This window comes from Mytilus californianus, unplaced genomic scaffold, assembly GCF_021869535.1.
Source record: "Mytilus californianus isolate M0D057914Y unplaced genomic scaffold, xbMytCali1.0.p SCAF_7, whole genome shotgun sequence".
In the NCBI taxonomy this organism is placed as follows: domain Eukaryota; kingdom Metazoa; phylum Mollusca; class Bivalvia; order Mytilida; family Mytilidae; genus Mytilus; species Mytilus californianus.
The window spans coordinates 17,144,983-17,162,082 of NW_026262723.1; the positions used below are offsets into that span (position 1 = coordinate 17,144,983).

General features: G+C 32.9%; 1 long non-coding RNA gene across 1 annotated transcript; it reads right to left on the reverse strand.

Moving 5' to 3' along the window:
• Positions 1-7,219: 7,219 nt before the first annotated feature.
• On the reverse strand, positions 7,220-15,953 carry LOC127709310 (uncharacterized). The gene is made up of 3 exons (XR_007985579.1): positions 15,177-15,953; positions 14,219-14,314; positions 7,220-8,359 (listed from the first exon to the last, which is right to left on the reverse strand). It is a non-coding gene; the product is annotated as an uncharacterized LOC127709310 (long non-coding RNA).
• Positions 15,954-17,100: the final 1,147 nt, after the last annotated feature.

The window sequence follows — 17,100 nt, forward strand, 5'->3', positions numbered from 1 at the left end:
TTCTGCAAGTAAATACAACAAACTTTACCTTGCTGTCCTTGAATTATTGCTCATTTTTGTACATCAAACAGATGACTATTGTACGAGTCCTTTCGCATATATGTCATGTCATTCGTTTTGTAGACAGAATTGGGTGGCTTGTGACGGATCACGAATGCCGTTTAGAAACTGTTGGTGTTGTAAACATCATTTATTTAGCTTGTCCTTTGATCTTTAGTTGATAGTTTTCTGATTGGCGGTCATTCCACAACTCCTTATTTAAATATCAATCTTTACTTATTAAATATTAATTGCTATAATTGTACAAAATAAGGACATGTGGTATGTGCACGTGGTATATGTTTGTAAATAGTACAACTATCCGTAGTAACAGTGGGACGAATTTAGCACACAAATAGAAAGTAGGTCTGTTAATTCATTTTCATGGACAGGTAATTTTCGTGTTAAAGTTTTAGTTAACAACAAAATCAATAGGACATTGTTTTGTCAGAGTATGATTACTATAACATCAAATTAAACAAAACTAATACAGAAACTTTTTTTTTATTTAGGAGTTTATCATGGAACAAAAGTTTGATTTTTTTTTTTTAATTTGTTAATTGTTCTCTATTCTACAAGTAAATGAACTAGTCATTATTACACTTTTGCAATAACATTAAAATCGAGACACATAGTTCTACGGAACCCTTTACGAATCTTACTGAATAAGTGAAGTCCAAGATAATATCAAGTAGCGCGACGGGCTTACAGTTATAATTTTGTAACGATGTGAATGCAAATAAAAATATTCATTAATAGATGACATATATCTTAAACACGGGTAGTAAACATATATTAACCCACCATTTTCTTCGGAAAAAGTCAGTACCAAGTCAGGAATATGGCAGTGGCCTTCACCTCCGTTGATTGATAGCGTTTGATTTTGTCAGTTTTTATTTACTTCCCTTTTTTGAATTTGTCTTGGAGTTCGGGGTTGGAGTTCGGGGTTTTGGTTAAACTTTTTACAGTTAATGTATCATTATTTACTAAATTACTAAACGACAAGCGATTGCAATGATAAGAAAAAAAAAGAAGGAAGAAGATTTTTTAAATAGTTGTTCCGCTTTTGGTATTCTTGAAGAACAAAAATATTAGAATTGTCTTATTAAAAAGTAACCCTTCTTAGCGACTAATTCATTATTAGTTTATTTTCAGCGAACTGTCAGACAAACGAAACATATGTATACCTCATTTTTTATCTCATTGTTTGTATTGTATTATGAAAAATTATTGATGTTGTAATGTTTATGCTCTTTGGGGCCCATAATTGGAAATAAAATATCTTATCTTATCTTATCTTATACCACACTGCTTAATGAATAACCCATTTAAATAGCTATTCAGCGAACTCTCAGACAAACAAAACATATTTATACTTTGGAACATTTACTCCATGCACGTACAGTTTGACATTTCTCGTGAAATAGTTGTCACGCATTTGGAACATACATTAAGTTATTTATAATTATATCTCAGTTTTACAAAACGAGAACTGCGTTGTAAATAAATATAGATAATCAATTCACAGAAAAACATTCCTCGGATTCAAATGATCACTGTACAACGTAGATTGTGTAAACATCAATTTCAACAGTAGTTGTAGTAATTTCGATTAAAATAACATACTTTACGATTAAATCTTATTTGTTTTTGACAAAATTAGATAGAATCACAAGTAATATACTTTATCTTGTGTTTTTAACAAGCATGCATTATAACACACATCTGCGATATCACTTCACTGTGTGCTGTAAACAGTATAAAGGGTTAAAAATAATAACACTAATAATAATATTATAAATGATAAATGATATTCTTTATTTATTGAGCTTTATTAGTTATTCATTTTGACAATCATTTAAGTATGCGATTCTCTTCTGCATGGTGTCATTTCATACATTTATAAAGGGTCTGTACCAACCCAGAATTGTGAACACAAAGGAAGCTGTCCAAGCAAAATTCGATTCCGTAATCTCTTCGTCTACACTTTATTCTAACTCAGCCAAGCAGATTTGCTCTTATTTCTAAATGCGGCGTTCAAAGGGGATGATAAGGTGATACCAATTTTCAAACTTCGGCATTCGGAGATTTGCACACTAGCATACAAGAGATATAAACAAAATAAACTCTAACAGATAAACTAGGAGCAAAACGACAAATATTATAACATGGCAGATAAATCTATCTTCTTTGATGTATTCTATCATCAAGTATCAAGTTTTTATTCTTGTATTGGAATTATTTCCAGGAATGAATTGAGGTCTGTAAACCCTATGTGTTTTTTTTTCAAATATTTTTAAAACCGGCAGTAAGGCAGAAATGAATTGTAATAATACGGTGACAAGTAGGATAAATATAAACATTTTAAAGGACCGAAATACCTCACGGCTAATTTTGTTCTTATTTTAGAAGCTTAATATAATGCCCTTAGATCAACGTCTGTCTTCGAGTACCAGAGTGGTGAAGATTTTTGAAGAGTGTGGTCAAAGGTCAGAAGGGGTTTTTAAACATCACAATTTGGCATTTTGGACAATTTCTCGATCATCCCACGTGATAACTTAGAAAAAATTTCTATGAAATCATGTTCTGGAAATGTTGCACAAATTCAGCTTGGCATATGTACGCCTGATTGCTAGAAATAAATGACATTTACCTCCACTTCCAACATGTAAGTAAATGAAAAATTTATCTTTATCTACGGGAATTATCAAAAAAAATATTTAAATTTAATATTCAGCTTTGCAATAATATACGACAACATATAAAAACATTTTTTTAGGAAAGTTTTGTTAACATTCCATAAAGAAACATAGATTCCACCACTGCAACAAGTGTGTTACGATATTTCTCTACTCGAGACAGTTAAATTTCAATATTTAAAGCGCGATGCTTGCCGAGCTTTGTAAATAATTAAAATGTAACTGTTGGGAGTGGAGAAATATCGTAATTCACGAGTTATAGTGGTGAAATCTGTTTCTGTAATGATTTTTATCCTTCCATTTCAAAGATTTGCAGAAAGTTGTGTTCTTTATATGTGACGTCATCAGGAATGGTCGCCTTTTTTCATGACGTCACAATAGGAAATTCAGAAGAAAGCAAGAAAATTTGACGTCATAATTAAATTTCGACCAATCATTTGCCGAGAACAGATATTTCACTAAGTGAGAAGAACATTTTTTTCACAATCGGTTGGAAAATGTGAAAATAGTGAAAAAATTAGAGAACATAGGAGAAATGAGCACTGTAAAGTTAACACTTGGTCCATGATTCAATGAAGCAAAAATCATAAAATTCATTATTGGCTATTTAAACCCAAAAGAATGTTGTGATGCATAAATGTCAGCATGAAAACGATATTTTATGAAGGTTTTTTTATGTAATAGGATAATCAGAACAAGAGCTTTGCCTCTGTTGTCATATAGATCAGCGATGAATTTTCTTCCCACTGCAATATATATGTCCATATCAGAACCAGCTAGATCGACAAACTTTGATACCTGTATGGGTTTTGTGATAAGGGGTGTATGACCCATTATGTGACCTTATGATTTCATGATTTGATGAACTTGTCAAAATTTTCTCACCTCATCGTACGTCGCGCTAAAGCCATGTGAATGTAAAGTTTCAATTAGATTTTTCGAACCATACCCATGATGCATGCAGCGAAGAGCGAATACTAAACTAAAAGTGTACTAGTTTATGCTGGTTTATCACGCACTTAGCTAAAGCAATACATTTCCGTACAAAATCACATGAGAGTGCATAGTAATCATAGTTTGTTCTTGTGTTGTGCTGCAACACCACTTCCCAGGTTAGGGGAGGGTTGAGCGCTCACAAATATGTTTCACCCCGCCACATTCTTTATGTGCCTGTCCCAAGTCAGGAGCCTGTAGTTCAGTGGATGTCGTTGATTCATGTCTGTCATGTTTGTTTTTCGTAATTATAAATTGTTTTGTTATAAATTAGGCCGTTAGTTTTCTCAATTGAATTGTTTCATATTTTGGAGCCTTTTATAGCCGACTATACGATACGGGTTTTTTCTCATTGTTGAAGGCCGTACGGTTGCCTATAATTGCTTACATCCAGTTTATTTGAACTTGGGTGGATAGTTGTCTCATTGACAATCATACCACATCTCTCTATTTTTATATTCTCCATATGAAAACAATTGTCATCTACTAAGTTAGTAGTTTAGTCTAACCAAGCAAGAAAATTTATCAGATAGTTAAGAATAAATTGTGAAGCTGAAGGGATAGAAACTTCTGATAAAGATGGGTAGTAATCATTTGAAATTTCGATCGGTCGTAAAGTGCTTCTCAAAATGTTTGCCTCACTATGAAGGGTCTGATCTTCTTGGGTGTATGGAATCATTTAACAATACCAACATAGTTTTTATCTCTGAAAATTTTTATTCCGCTTTCAAACAACTGGCAGTGCGATTAGCCTCGGAAACAATAATTGAGCTAAAATCAAATTTGATCTACCCTGTCCTCTTCTTTGAGTCTGAAAAACATTTTTTATCACAGTAGTTTTTATGTAGTTGATGTTGTTGTTGAGCAGTTGTATACTTACTGCCCATTTCCTCTGGAACAAAATTAATCTAGCAAATTTTATACGAAACAAAAATGCTTCCTAATTCACAAACAGATCACCATATAAATTTTGGTTTTTTGAAAACATCATGCACCGACTCAATTGAAGCATCTTACGCAAGTTCCATTTTCCAGGTCAGCAATTAGTTAGCAGAGCATGCTTAATGATACAGCGGCTTATCCTTAAAGTTATCTATGGAAAGCAAACTTCGACACGCCTTATTTCGTTTGTATTAGTTTAAGTTTAGTCTGTAGTGTTGAGCATTGGTTTTTCACAATTCAAATGTTTCAAAATTTAGTTTACTTGTATAGGCTTTATGACACGACTTATGATATTTTATTTGTTCTAATGGAATCAATTTGGCTAAATCAAATTCGTCATAAAGGCGGCGCTGAAAATTATCCTGTCTCACATCTATTGCATCTTCAAGAGTAGTTTTACCTTCTACTGTTGCATTTGACAAATTTTCGTAGGCAGAAATTTTGCAAATAACGCATAATTCCCAAATGCTTTTGATTCTACTTTTTTGTGCACTGAGTAAGCAAACAACAGGACTGTCCTTCCTTTTCCGGATTAATTCGGCTGTGTTCTTTCGGGTTTAAAATTAGACTATTTAAAAAGTTATCAAGAATTAAAAACTCCAAAAGTTACTAAAACTTAAGAACTGTTCTAAGTCAAACATCTAGACATACACTAGTCATTTTAGGACCCTTTTTATAGCTTGCTGTTCGATGTGAGCCGCCAAGGCTCCGTGTTGAAGGCCGTACTTTGAGCTATAATTGTTAACTTTAATACATTGTGACTTGGATAGAGAGTTGTCTCATTGGCACTCATACCACATCTTCTTATTTATACAAATACTGATACAAAGTGATATCATGAATATTGTTGATAAAAGACAACGTAATAATAGGTCTCAAGGCAAACGTATCAATCGAAATCCGTATAAATTATACACTTGATGATCTATCTATATTTAAAAACAATGGTTGGCATCAATTATTATGTAAACTGGTTCAAATACCAATTAGTAAATTACATGATATTTTCCAGGTGTGTGACACAATCTCGTTCTTCATATTCGCGTATAATTACAGCTGTTTGCCAACATAGGCTGTTCCTGCGGATTTCATCAACTTATCGAGTATATTTAATGACACTACCATCCAAAGCTGTATATCTCCCTATTTTGATAACACAGAACTAATTATTATTTCGTATACATACAAAAAAAAACAACAGAAGTTTAATTTTTAATTATACGTCAGTAACATCAGAGTCAATGTAGAAAATAAAACTCCTCTAACTTGAGACTGTGAATCGTCGAATTTTAGATATGATCCCTATGGCCATGTAATTACGGGGACCTCAATATCATTCAAGACCGAGATTGGAAACAGTGTCGTCAGGCCACAAAAGACGCTCTTTCATCGTATTGTAAAAATTGGTGTAAACGGGAAAAATCTGATAAAATATCTCTAGATTCTTATTATTAAATAAATGTATGAATGAATGTGTGGATATTCGAATACCATTTGAAAATAATTCAGAAATAAATACAAGAGTACAGTCATAATACGCCTATTTATAGAATAAGAAACAAACTTCTAGTACTTTCAAAGCGGTTTGTGTTTGTACCGGCCGACAAAGCAGCTAACAATGTGGTGGTGGTATGCCGTAAATACTACACGGACATTCTTAAGAATGAAATTTTAAATTCTTCTACATTCAAGTCTGTGCGCTCCACAGAAAGTTGGGTAGTAAACAAACATATCATAACCACATCACAGCTTAAGTCCTCTTCAGAACATATGAAGGTCCCTTCTATGTATTGGTTACCTAAACTATACACAAAAACACCAGTAAAATATCGTTTCATCTCGGCTTCTAGTAAGTGTTATACAACTAAATTAAACTTTCAGTGCTTTTAACTAGTTCCTTAAGAGCCAATCTGCCAGAAAACCATGCAAAACCGTCCGAATGTCACTTTTTCCAAATGAGTTCATATTTGGCATATTGGTGCACCTTAGTAATATAAATAACCACACAAATTTTTTTGGGAAAATATTGAACCGATCTGGATATTTTTTGAGCACCATGTTTTAACAGATGAAATTGCTCGAAAACAGCAAAAATAAGCCTTTTTTTGGCATATTTCGCTGGTTTAAATAAAAAAATATGGTCACATTTATAATTTTTTGATAGTTGTTCCTAGTAATACATCACTTTAAGTGTAAGAATGCATAGAATTAACAATGCTGTCTATTAAGTGTATGTATAATCTAACTGTTTCAATATGTCTTATTTAGCTACATGTCCAAAATGGCTGATTTTGGTCATCTTTCAGAGCCAAAATACTCCAAGACCCGTTTATTATTGTAAAACAACATATCTACTTGCAAAGTATAACTATATATACCCAATAAAAAAAAATTTCAAGCTCGGCAAATAATGTTGGTGTCTGGTATATGCCACAACAAAATGGGGTAACCTGCATATTCAAATTTTCTCAATTTTGCCGTCTAATTTGTAACTACTGACATATGATAGGATCTGGACTTATAAATAAGTATAACAACAAATGGAAAAGAATAATTAATGTTTCATTTAATACATTAAGAAAATAATCATACATAAATAAAAATTATTCATTATAAATCTAGAGGCTCCCAGGAGCCGAAATAGATTGTATTGACAAATTGTGCACCTAAAACGATAAAAAACACATATTTCAAACGCAATCAATTTAAATTAGCAGTTAAACAATTCAGAATAAGTTCAGACTGTAAAAAAAAAGTTTCTTCTGACCACTTTTGCAATTTATTCTTATAATATATTGATATAGTTGTCGGATAGTAGCAGAAAACTGTGAAAATTTGTAAATTTACACATTTCAGGGACAATAGCTCATAGATGTTATGTCCAATTTTTCAGAAAAATTTTGGGTATTTAGATCTTGTCATGTTGATAGTTTTTATCAGTATATATATATATTGAAAAGTTTTTAAATTTTGTATACATATATATATATATATGTATGACACTTCTTCTAAAGTTATTAAGATGATGGTTTAAAAGTGAAAACTGTAAACAGATGATTTTAACAGACACTTAGTGATGGAAATTTTTTTATGACCCTTTGAGCCTAGTATGCTAACAAGGCAAGTTTTGCCAGGTACCTATATCTATGTTGCTGCAATGTGGTCAATACAAACATGAAAATCATAAATGCTTCTAAAAAAAAATCCCATAACTAGACGAAAAACAAATTACTTAGTCTATATATACCAGTGCAAAATTTAAAAAGGAATTTGAATGAAATTGGATAGCTGTTAAGATTACTGTACCTATAATGCTCTACATCACATCCTCAGAGATAACAGAATTAAAATAAGTCATATGAATCTTCAAATTTCAATAAAGTTGAATGTGTTTTTTTATACTTGAACGGCTATAGGTTTTACTATAAAACAAGTGTACATTAACTTTCTTGTGAAAGAAAAACCATAACATTAAAATCTCCATAAATGATGAACTGTTATTTTTTGAGACATCATCCCATGGAAGATTTAAATGTTGTTTTAAAGTTGGAAAGTTTCTGTTGCTTGTTTGGTTGGTTGAAATTGTTTCTGTTAGAAGCATTATCAGTCTCCTAATCTGATGTTGACTGCTGTGAAAGTTCAGTTGTTGTTGACACTTGACAGAAAGGTTAGCTGCGAGTCTAGATCTGAAAACCACAAAACATACATACATAAATCAGGCTGTTAGTTTTCATATTTTTTCATTTTCTTATTTTGGGCCCTTTTATGGCTGAATATATATGCAGTATAGGTCTTGCTCATTGTTGAAGGCCATATGGCGTATGAAGATCTATAGCTTTACTTCTATGTCATTTGTTCTCATTGGCAATCATACCACATTTTTTTTTAATTTCATATATACCACTGACAGGAAATAAAATTGACAACTTTTACTGTAGGTGGATGCAGTTACAAAATTCTCCCAACTAAAGCCAAATCATTTTTGCAGAATAGTTATTATCCACTCCTTTTAAGCATGTCCAAATAGCCCTTAACATCTTTACAACAATAAAAATTGCCTCCATTTGGTTTGGCATGTCAAATTACCTCTCAATATAATTTTACATTGAAAACAGACAATGGTGATAATTTGACCGCTTTTAGTGACAATCTTTGAAATGGTGGCCATCTTTATATCTGTTCTCTGTGTCAAAGTACAGCTAAATATCAATATTCTTTAAAATCAAACTCAACAAAATTGAAAATTTTATCCTTTATTTGCTGTGTCAATCTTTGAAAAAAAAATTTCATTGTTTTGTTGGCATGTCAAAAGTGCTATAATTCCTTAATGTCAATTTTCATATAAGGCCATCTTGAAAATGTTTGCCATTTTGGAAGAAAAAACAACCTTACTTTGTTTAGCAAGTCAAACTACCACGACTATCCCTAATTAACAATTTTCATTAAATTAACCAGTGTTAAAATTTGTGCCATCCTTGGTGGCCATCTTGAAAATGTTTGACATCAGATAATCATCCACATATTGTGCTTTTCTTTTCACTAAAGTTTCATTTAAAAAGATAACACCAGTTATCTCAGAAAAGGACAACTTTTGTGGAAAATGAAGAAGAAATGCAAGTTTGGACAGAACATTCAAGCTATAACAGCTCTAAATTTGAAATGGGATTAAATATTTGACAAAGAATAGGTTTCTAACACAGAATAAATATGGTATAAAGATAAAGTTTAATAGATTCAGCATATCAGAGAACCCCAAGATCAAATTAAGATTTAAAATTTAGTTTAATTTTGGACCCTTTGGACCTCAATGTAAACCAATTTCATAATAAGGCCCAAAAACTAACTACAGGTTAGATTCAGGCTGAATCAGCATCTTTAAAATTATTGTTGAAATCAAACACAGTTAAATTATGGACCCCATTTGAACCAACTTGAAAACTGGGACCAAAATCACAAATCTAAGTACATATTTATATTCAGGATATTTGATTATTTCTATTTATCATTCAAAGAACCCTAATTCATTGTAATTAGAGTTCAAGTTTTGTTAAAATTAAACTAAGTTAAAATTTGGACCCTTTGGACTTTAAAATGTGGACAAATTTGAAAACCTGACCAAAATTAAAAATCTAAACATAAAACATTTGCATTTTGTATATCAAAAGAACCTCAAGAATTCAAGTTGTGTAGAAATAAGAAAAAAAATTTTGGTCCATTTTGAAATCAATGTGAACCAATTTAAAATGGGGCCCAATTGCAACATCTTAAATTATTTAAATACATTGTTAGATTTAGCATATTAAGAACCCAAATAATGTATTTATTTTAATTTGTTCTTGTCCTAAACATGCATGAACTATTTGCCATTGGACATTAGCATTACCAACAACCAATCAATTAATCGAACAGGTGAAATATCTTCAAAAGTACCAATAAAAATCTCCCCCTTTTATATTTGAAAAAGTAAAATCACAAAAATACTGAACTCCGACGAAAATTCAAAAAGGAAAGTCCCCAATCAAATGGCAAAATCAAAAGTTCAAACACATCAAACGAATGGATAACAACTGTCATATTCCTGACTTGGTACAGGCATTTTCTTATGTAGAAAATGGTGGATTGAACCTGGTTTTATAGATAATAAACCTCTCACTTGTACATGTATGACAGTCGCATCAAATTCCATTATATTGGCAACGATGCATGAACAAAACAAACAGACACAATAGGTAAAATTGTCAAAAATAGGGGTACAGCAGTCAACATTGTGTTATCATCTTAATCACTATAAAAACAAACAAATGTAACGAAGAAGCACAAAAAGGCATACATCAAATTTAACATCCTCATTTTGCTTATATTATACGATTTTATATATCTATGTAAAATCCACCCATAAAGGATTGAAGGTTTTAAGTACTGGCGTAAAATCGCGCGTTTGAAATTGGCACAGGTAGACATAAAATAATTTTGTCGTTGAAAGTATGACGGGATACATAAATACAGAGTCACGTAAAATGGATATCACAAAAAACAGACTTAACAGTAAAAGTAATACGTATTAATAAATAAAATCAAAGCACTGTAAGCACTGTAGGCAGTTAACCAAAAACCAAGGCAAACATAATTATGAAAACTGTGGCAATGTTGCTTCAATTTTTTTTTAAGATTTGAAAGAACAAACATTAAACATTCGTATATTGTACATTTATGTTCAATAAATGAATTGATTATTAAGGCAAATTAATTAATATTTCATCAAGGTTTTCAAAAGCAACTCATATATCAATGTAAATGACCCCCATCTTCATCCCCAAGTGTATGGTGTGACTCCATACCTAGTTTGGAATAAAATGACAGGTGATTATAAAACAGTTGGTCAAACATTCTTGGGCTTTACACTGCTTGAAAGATTTAAATGTTTTCTTTAAAATGAGCCATAAATGAAAATTATGATAGGCCCAGAAATAATTTAATAAACAATTAAAGTAAATTCAATAATCTTTTTTGCATCAAATTTTTTTTATAATAAACAAGAAATAATTGTAACAGGATGCCGTTACGAAATCTCCCAAACAAAGCCCCCATAATTCGTCATTCCCATGGTCTCCTGACATTGGGCAAAGTCCAGTTCATATTGGTTTGGTCTAGTAAAGTGATATGCATATGTGACACCAAGGAGATTGACCCTGTATGTCATTCAAATCTTTTTGAAATGATAAACAGGAATAAATATGGTTTAGATGTGGGTATCTCGACCGTTTACAAGTTCTCAAACAGGAGGGGGTGGAGTGACACCAGGGACTTCCCCTATATTTCATTTGATTTGTTATATTGTCCCATACATGAATACATATGGTTTAGGGGTTGGGATCTCGACCATTTCCAAGTTCTCAAACAGGAGGGGGTGGGGTGACCCCAGGGACTCCCCCTATATTTCATTTGATTTGTTATATTGTCCCATACATGAATACATATGGTTTAAGGGTGGGGATCTCGACCATTTCCAAGATCTCAAACAGGAGGCGGTGAGGTGACCCCAGGGACTCCCCAAATATTTCATTTGGTTTGTTATATTGTCCCATACATGAATATATATGGTTTAGGGGTGGGGATCTTGACTGTTTACAAGTTCACAAACAAGAGGGGGTGGGGTGTCCCCATGGACTCCCCCTATATTTCATTTGATTTGTTTAATTGTCCCATACATTAATATATATGGTTTAGGGTTGGGGATCTCGACCATTTCCAAGTTATCAAACAGGAGGGGGTGGGGTGACCCGAGGAAATCCCCATATATTTCATTTGATTTGTTATATTGTCCCATACATGAATATATATGGTTTAGGGTTGGGGATCTTGACTGTTTACAAGTTCTCAAGCAGGAGGGGCGGGGGTGTCCCCAGGGACTCCCCCTTTATTTCATTTGATTTGTTTTATTGTCCCATACATGAATGTATATGGTTTAGGGGTGGGGATCGCGACCATTTCCAAGTTCTCAAACAGGAGGGCTTGGGGTAACCCCAGGGACTCTCCCTATATTTCATTTGGTTTGTTATATTGTCCCATACATGAATATATATGGTTTAGGGGTGGGGATTTCGACCATTTCCAAGTTCTCAAACAGGAGGGCTTGGGGTAACCCCAGGGACTCTCCCTATATTTCATTTGGTTTGTTATATTGTCCCATACATGAATATATATGGTTTAGGGGTGGGGATTTCGACTGTTTACAAGTTCTCAAACAGGAGGGGGTGGGGTGACCCCAGGGACTCACTCTATATTTCATTTTTGATTTTTTTTATTGTCCCATACATGAATATATATGGTTTAGGGGTGGGGATCTCGACCATTTCCAAGTTATCAAACAGGAGGGGCGAGGGTGTCCCCAGGGACTCCCCCTATATTTCATTTGATTTGTTTTATTGTCCCATACATGAATGTATATGGTTTAGGGGTGGGGATCTCAACCATTTCCAAGTTCTCAAACAGGAGGGGTTGGGGTGACCCCAGGGACTCCCCATATATTTCATTTGTTTTGTTATATTGTCCCATACATGAATATATATGGTTTAGGGGTGGAGATCTCGACCGTTTACAAGTTCTCAAACAGGAGGGGGTGGGGTGACCCCAGGGACTCACTCTATATTTCATTTTTGATTTGTTTTATTGTCCCATACATGAATATATATGGTTTAGGGGTGGGGATCTTGACTATTTCCAAGTTCTCAAACAGGAGGGGTGGGACGGTACTGGGGACTCCCCCAAATTATTTTCATTTGATTTCTTTTATTGTCCCATTCAAGTATATATATTGTTTAGGGGTGGGGAACGCGACGGTTTACAAGATAAAAGTACATCTTCAAATTGAAGGGGGTTGGGATGACCCCAAGGGACTCACCCTATATTTTGGTTGATTTTTTGTATTGTCCTGTTCTCATTACTGAAGACTGCATGTGTCTATCACCTACTGAGTCATTTGAAAATTTAAAAATATAAAAATCCCATAGGGTTCTATAGTAAACCCCTCCCTTCTTGAGGCCCCTCCAAATACCCCTAAATAGACCCCAATGCACAAACAAAAGATTAATGGCTCCGCTAGACATGTTAGTCTCATATTTTTATGAAACCCTAAGTAAATCTGACAAACGGTCAAAGTTGTCTTCTTAGACGGTTTGAGTGGATTCGGTACGACTTGTCTCGGGGACGAGTTGTCCACATTACTTAAAACATCCCATCAACGTCGATTTTCGCATCTGTTTTCATGACCTCGTTTCATTCATAAAATAACAACAACCTTATTTGGCAAGATAAGTTAGAAATTACCACCCACTTATATAACTTTATTTCCTCTATCATAGAGATTTGTTGTACATGAACAATATTCCTGCGCATTTTGCCATTTGGGAAAAATAAAGGACTTGTAATTACCGATTTTCGGCGATGAAATATTTCATACAATTGTTCTTTGACATCGTAGCCAAAAGCACAGGGGATAATAAACTACGTACGGATTTCTATTGAGCACTACTTCCTATGTGCAACTTCAAAAGTTTTGGATAGTTCGACGATCATTTAAGGTTTTTCTGGTCATATTTTTTGTATTCCAGAAATAAAAGTATTAAAAAAATGTCCAATTAGTTATAAATAACATAATAGCCAGCTAGATAATAACAATGGCACGTATTTCAGCATTTATTGGGTAGAACACAAATCTAGGGTGCTCGCATAAGGCAGCTTAACTGCCTAAAAATTGAAATGGAATGTATGAACAGTTCATTAGTCATTGTTAGTTATTGAATGGAAACTATAGGAGCCGCCCAATATAGTACTACAAATTAAAATTAGCAATTGAAAGTGATTTTTCAATGGGAAAACCAAGTTAACAAAGACCTGTTTAATAAAACTGATGTACAAATGTATAACATGTAATTGTATAATTATGTTATTATATAAGTGATTACATATACTTTGTATGATTACCATGTTATACAAACAGTTAAATTAATATATAAGTTAATAATAACTTACCAATAATAACTTACCAATATCTTCTTCTATACATGTATTTAGTTTGACCTGGCTATTGTCACTTTTACAAAAATTCATCTTAATTGAGCATTGCTTGCATATATATAGCCCTACAAATAAAAAGTATTAAACTATAAAATAATTCTTCAATTTTGTTTTACATGAAATAAAATATATCAGACAGGAAATGTAGGGTAGTGTAGCATCACTGTGCATGTAGTTTAAATGTATGTTTTTTCTTTTAAAAAGGGCTCTATAAGTAATCTACATACATGTTCATGTAGGGTCCTAAAATTGAACTTTACAAAAGTTTGCAATGCTTTAGATTTTTTTAGTCTCCATGGCCTATTAGTTCATTAAAAAAATATTTTTCTCTGGATAAAGTTGTCTAGTGTTACATGTACAGTATGTTGTATGTAAAACATGTATTTGTAGGAGGCTTTTCCACGAGATAAAAGTTTTTTTTAGTAGACATAGAGCTGAACAACTTCCAGTAAGAACTGAAAATATAACTTAGGGGAAGAGAATAAAAACCTGACCTGCTAAACGTTGAATATAGTGAAATAGATTTTGATTATTATCATGATTCTGGTCTATAAATTGATTTTTTAAAGCAGAAAATAAATATATATTGTACCCTGGTTAAAAGCTTGAAAATTAAAATTCTGTCCTAAGCTGACAAGGACATAAATATTTCGACCATTCTAACCCTCCCCCTTGCTTTTTTAATCAAATGGTCCCAAGACAGAACAATGTATATACGGATATATATTATTTGCTTGCACTTTGCCATAGGAAATAAATAAGATGTCTTAGAAACAGGTCAGGTGTAAAAGAATATTCACATGCCCCTTCAACACCCACCCGCTCCTTTTTTTAATCTAGCTAATTATATATAATGTATCAATTGTTGGTCCCCTAATTTCAGATTGGCTATATGGAACAAATGAAAATTGATTGTAAGATTTGTACCTGTTCCTACTGGAATAACTCGTCCTGTATACAGCCTGTTTTGAAAGGGTGAAGATCCTTGGTCAGCTTTGGCTTTGCTGGAAGAGGGTTGGACGAGATGTTGACATCTTGCTTGACTATCATGTCAATGAATTCCATAAAAGTCCCTGTACTTCGAGCATATTCAAAGACAAGATGATGTAACAACCATGGGAAAATAAACCACTCCTTGTCTTATATAAAATAAGGAGTCCTGTTGGAAATTCTACACCATAGTTTTCAGTATTATTCAGACTTCCTAATTGTAGATGAATGGTAGTCTGTATCTGTATGAATATGTTTGGTTACCAATGCTGGCTTCAATACCACGGTAGAGAGAATGTCGTTGATTTATTGATGGTGTGCCAGAGCAGTTTTGACACTCTCAATCTCAATTTTGGTGCGAGCAAGGCGGTTCCACTCGCTCACCTTTTTTATTTATTACGAAGAATGATTTAGAATACTTTTGTTTTGCTCGTTGAAATCTAAAAACACTTTTTGCTGTTCATGGACTTATTTTTCCAATCAATATTTATCATGTTTATTCACTAAATTATTGTCATGATTGTCAAATTTCTTGGCAGTAATTATTTTGTTTGGAAATGCTATTTTGGTCTTTAGTGCATTCAGATATCTTAAATAGTTCGTAATGTGTAGATGTATAAGGCTGGGATGGCCCACATGCTCATCCTAGATTATTAAAGTCACAAACTTCACTGTAAACATTTGTCTGCCAAACCATCACTGGGAGTTGACATGTTTGAGATCCTACCCAAGGGAGATAAGTCAATGGAAGAGCATAAAAGATGGACTCCCTGGGTTTCAGACAATTTGATTGATTTTTGGACTTGCAGTACAAATACGTCTTATTTCATTTTTCAGACAAATTGATTTTACTTGTTCGAATGATTTTATGAGCCATTTTAATACCAATTGTGTTTAGAATTTAATTAAAATCAAAATCAAAATGTGTCAATTTGGGACTAAAATCACCATTCTTCCAAGGCATAAATTAACATATAATAGTCATTTGCCAAGCTTAATATTTTGTTTTGAAATAAAACATACCCCATAGTTAAAACCGATATAAGTTGCAAACAAATCCGGAATGGGTCTTGCAAGATAGAAGCGAATGAAAACCACGTAAATTCATGTATGAAAAACCACGCCTTTGTGTCCCTGCTCCTGGCAATGTGCCAAATCGTTTAAATTTTCATTTGTATTGATCATAACATAGTAAAATGGATGAGTTTCAGCTGACATTACTCTAAAATCTCAACTACCCCATTTAATATGCTTCTGGGTCATTCTTAAAATGCATAAAAAAGTTGGATTTTTCCTTGGTTTCATTATGAATTTACAGAATTATGCAAATGAGGCTGTTACTAAAAATAGATACGATTCTGGGAAAAATTAAGTGGTCAAATTCTTTTATTTTATGTCAAGGATTAAGATGATGTATAAAAATTTGTCAAGTTGTGATTGTCCATTTGGACGATTTTCTGAATATTGCATGGTTTTCTGGCGGATTGGCTCTTAACTACTATCATAGAACTTATCATTAACTTTTGTAATAAAATATATAAAAAAAGTGGAATTAACTATTTTTGGAGAGTAAAACATTTTTGGGATGTTTTAGATAAAATAGGTGCTTTTGATGGTCCTTTTGATTCTGTTGACAGTTTTGACTTTTCAACTCTTTACACTACACTTCCACACAATCTTATCAAACAAAAGTGTTCCTTTTTAATTAAAGGTCGTTTGGTAAATCTGAATGCAAATATATTTGCTGCAGCTCATTTAAAGCCTTCTTCTCCAATGAGAAAGGTAAATATGCTAGATATACTTACTGGAGGTGTGATGAGAGGATTGAAGCTGGTAATTTTCTCCTTGATAATATTTATGT